The sequence below is a fragment of the Vigna angularis genome, chromosome 10 (genome assembly GCF_016808095.1).
Source record: "Vigna angularis cultivar LongXiaoDou No.4 chromosome 10, ASM1680809v1, whole genome shotgun sequence".
Classification (NCBI taxonomy): Eukaryota; Viridiplantae; Streptophyta; class Magnoliopsida; order Fabales; family Fabaceae; genus Vigna; species Vigna angularis.
The window spans coordinates 2638787-2643953 of record NC_068979.1 but is presented as its reverse complement, the minus strand read 5'-3'; positions in this window follow the sequence as shown (position 1 = coordinate 2643953).

The following is a 5167-nucleotide window of genomic DNA, read 5'->3' as shown; positions in this document are numbered from 1 at the left end:
CAATCCAACTTTCACTTCCTTCTTCCGCTTCTTCATTTTTCCACACAAATCCATTCATACTACATTCTCGCTTCAGTTTTTCTTAAATAATATATTAATAGTTGAAAAAATGTTGAGTATTTTGGAGTAGATAAAAATCTTGAATGTGGTACATTAAATGCTTCTCATATAGTTAAGTAGTTATTAGATACTTTTTGGATGGTTGTCAAAGTGAATAGTGTCTAAGAAATAGAAAAAGTGGTGTGTGTACTTTAAACAAAGTCACTGGGTTCGTTTCAATGCCATTAAATGTGATTTGCTTGTTGCCCCCAAAGTACCATTGGGTCATTGTCAAGTGCCCTTTATATTCTCACTTTTGTTATTTCAAAATTAAATAATTCAGACCCTATAAAAGACTTCAATTTTTATATAATACAAAAACTTCATCCATTTATCTATTCTAATTCATTTTTTAGTATATTTATCTCTTAGTTATTTATTATCCTCAATGTTATTCTTATTATACCAATAAATTCCTTCTAGAGAAATATTTAGATTCAAAGACTGTTCATCTTCATCAACATTCATAATAACTTGTTAAGAAAAACTCATTTAAACAAACTAAATGAATTAATGTGGTCATTTTTTTTAACGTCTCAATTTTTTTTTTGTTAATTTGATACTTTTTAATAATGGTGTTTAAATGGTCAATGATGAACAATATATATTGTGTCAGTTTATGATTTTTTTATTTTTTTAAATTTAATAAAATTGTTGTCTACGTGTTAAGTTAGTATTATATCAAATGACAATGTCAATATCACATTTTAAGCTTGTATCAGTGTCACAAAATAAATATCAATATCATGTATTAATGTCTTATATTTAATTGAATCCTAATTTTTTTGTTAACGTTATTCAATTTAATTTTTTTTTTAAAAATACAATTTTGTTTCTCTCTAATTTGAGACTAAATTTTATTTTTATATAAATGTTATGCTGAATCTTTAATTAAAATTCACATTTTTAATAAATATTTTATGATAACATTTAAATTTTTTATTTGTGTATATAACAACATTTATAACATAGTGAAATACAATATCAAATTATACTTTTATGATTTTTTTATTATGACTACGAATTTCTCTAATTTTTATAAATAATTTATTCTAACCATTTGTTTTATTATTTTCTTTTATAAAAGAAGTTTCATCAATCTTTAAACATGAAACTATTTTTATTTACGAAATAAGTTGTAGAAATAGAATAAAATAATATAGATAAACTTATATTGTGTCAAAAAATAAGATAATTTTTTTATTTTTATTTATAATTTTTTAATAATCAAAGTGATATTGATTTTCTAGATAATTGGAACTCGACTTAATGGATTCTTTGAAAAATAAATTGATTATAAATCGATTTTAATATTAATATATTAAATTGGTTATGAACCACTTTTAATATAAATATATTATACTGAAAATTTATTAAAAATGTGTATTTAAATAAATATTTTAGTATAACATTTATATAAAAAGTAAATTTGATTTCAATTTGGAAAAGGACAAAAAAAATTCATTGTGAAAAAAAAAATTGAACTAAAAAAAATTAATGAAAAATGGGATTGAATCAAATAAAATTAACAAAAGAATTGAATTAAATACAACTGTACATGTGTACACCTTTTTTAAATAAAAAAAATTAAAAAAATTAAAATAAAATTTAAAAAATCATGAACTAACACATGAGATACACTTTTTACCTTCCATTAATGATTTAAAAGTTATTATCTAAAAAAATCAAATTAACAAAAATTTACGAAAATTATGTTATTATCAAATACATAAACAAAAAAAATTACATTAAACAAACTCGAAAAAATAGAAAATAAAGTAAAATTCAAGTCTTTTTATTTTATTTTATTTGAAAACAAATGTTGGTATCAATACAGATACATAAAAATTTATAAAAGACTTTCTAATGTGAGAAAGATATATGTGTTTTTGTATAAATGGTATCAACACAAATTTAATAAAATTACATTAATTGACTTGTTTTTGAATAAAATGAGATTGAATTGAAAATACAAAAATAAAAAAGTTATATTGAATAAATTCTTTAAACATGATAAGTGTGAAAAAGAGTTATTTTTATACTTATAAACGAGCTCAATCTTGTAATTATTCATGTTGTTCCTCATTGAAAAGTTGAAAAGTTGTAATAGGTAGTAGATTGTTATGTAAAATATTGTACTGGTGTGGTGTATTATCTAGACTCTGTCAGCCATTTTTCGCAAAGCGAAAGCCAAAATTCGCACGCCAGAAGAACTAAATTCGCATAGCGCACCAGTACCTGTGCGCTGAGCGAATAACATCAGTTAAAGAGCAGCAGTTAAGAAAATTCATAGCGCACCAGTACATGTGCGCTGAGCGAATTAATGAATTTAAGTGGCTTTAAAAGACGTGACAGAGTGACAGAACCACTCTTCTTCGAATAGAAGCTCCGGACGAAAGAAAGAAACGAAAACATCTCAGGAACTTTCAGAGACTACTCCAAGGCATCAAGACACCATTTTTGCAAGGGATTGCTTCAAATGTGTACGTTTAGATGACTAGGAGTAGTTTTTCTTTCGTTGGGATTGGATGTAATGAACTCATTGTGATGTACTTTTCCTGTTCAATATATCGTTGTTCGTTCATATGCTCTATGTTGAATTTATTATCATTGTATGAAAATATGATGTTATTTGAATGTCTTTGATTACTGGAAAGTAACTTTGAACATGAACGTAGATAGGGCACTTAAGTGATTTGGGATCTAGGGATAGACTCAATAACTTGATCATTCTTAACATCGGACTTAATGCAAATTGTATATTAAATTGACTAAGAGATTATCATTTTAATATATTAATTTAGAACTAGTTGCTAAGGGATTAGGACTAGTATGCCTTGATGTGAATGTTTGAATGAAGTAATGAAATATTGAACAGAGTTTTATATTCATATGATTCATGACACCCAATTCCAACGAAGTTTCTTTTAAATATAATTCCTTGCACACCAACTGTTTGATAAAAATACCAAAAAAAGTTTCTTGTGTTTTTTTTGTACACTTTCATGTCTAATTGAGTTATAAAAGGAAGAATTGTCATGTGTTGCACAAGTCCCTTAGGAGAACGATACTTTGAACTTACTCTATATTACTTGGAACGATTTGGTATACTTGCCAAAAAGTTAACAAAACATAAAGACAAAATTTATTAAACCTTTCTTTATTTTTTTATGTGAAAATTTGTTTAAAAGTACAGTAACAGTTGTGTACTATTAATTAATTTTTTTATTCTAACAATTGTAAAATGTAAGAAATTTATTATACAAAGATAGTAATTTATGTTCTATACTCAGTTATTTAGAATTTATTTATATTATATTGTTGTGTAGCCATTTAGGTGAGGTGAGGATTGGAGGGCAATTTTTTTGAGCTACATTACATATGACATGTTAAATTTTGTTGAAAAGTCGTTTTCATATTATTATAAAAGGAAACGAGGAAATTATGGTTTTAATTGGAGCGTGGGACTTTTCTTTTTTATAAGTAATTATTCTCTTAACCCCAAACAAACTCAACTCATCATCGTAGACTTTCATCATATATTTTTATCTAAAAAACTAAGAATATTATGTTTATTTATGGATATGTGTGAAAAAAGGTACACTTTATTTATTCTGTAATCAAACAAAAAACAAATAAAGAAATTACACAAATCTACGTACTGATCCATCCTCTTCACAGTTTATATAAGTATACACAAATTCTTGACTCAAGGCTATTTAATTCAACTAATTAAAGAAAATACGAACATTATTATAAATTACCTAACATGGCTTAATTCCTATGGATAAAAAATGTTATTAATTCCTATGAATAAAAAAAATGATATCTAGTTGTATACTCTACTCTCCGTTCATGATTTTTTAGACAAAGTTTTGAGTACTTTTTACCTTACATAAAAATATATATTCAAAGTTACTAGAATATATATTAACAAATAAATAAGAAATAGCACGCCTTTATTAAACATTGGTTTATCAAAAGAATCACATTATACCAAAAGTAATAAATCATGATTTGAATCTCCTTAAAAGAAGTGTTTAAGTAATATTTGACCAGGCTTTTATAAAATTGCTTAGAAAAATAAATGTTAGTAAAATAAAAGAAATTAATTTCAAAGTATACGGAAATGTGAATATGAGTAAAAAAAAACAGAAATTTCAACATATAAAACAAAAGTAAAAGCGGTTTGGTATACGTACCGGTACAAATTAAAAATACGATACTGTCTTCTCTTTTTTTTTTCAATTTGTTAAGATCATGACGTTGTTTTTTTAACTGAATTTCTTATTTTTGTTTGCTAAAAATTATATATATTCTTATTACATAATATTATTAAAATAAAATATTTTTATTTATAAATATTTAGAAAACAATTTAATCAGGAAGAAGAACAGAAAGGATCTAACTTGATCAATTTACTCAATTTGATATATCTACTTCTTTCTTTTTATTTCAAATAGTTGTAAATCAGACTTTAATTGATACCAATTAAGAAAAATGCTCAATTTAGAGTTTTCTAATTCAATTTCCATACCAAATCATCCATTCATATAACACCCAACCAAATACACATGATTACATACTATAACATATTTAACATAAGCAAAAATCATATTGACTCATTTTTTCTCTAACATCAACATGCAGTAGCACAATTAAACTAATTTCACAAATTCCTAGACAAAATGCTAACTTCCATTATTGGTTAAAACATCTCATCAAACTCCAAGACACCAAAACACATTTAACTCTACAACAAACTCGGTTTACACATAAAAACATCACAAACATGATCATACCGTATCATTATGATCATTAATTAGTATAGACTCGTATTGATGACTCTAAGATCACACACAAGCAATTAAAACCTATATGCAAAGAGAAAAAAAGATCGAACTAAGAAAAATGGTAGAAACTAACTTACTCTATTGAAAATGTTGATAAGTTATCATTATAAAACTTGATATTTTGATAACAGAAACGACCTATGATCGATAAACAAAGAAGAATAACTTGTAGAGAGAAGTAAAAAATAAAAAAAAATGATTTATAAAGAATTTGT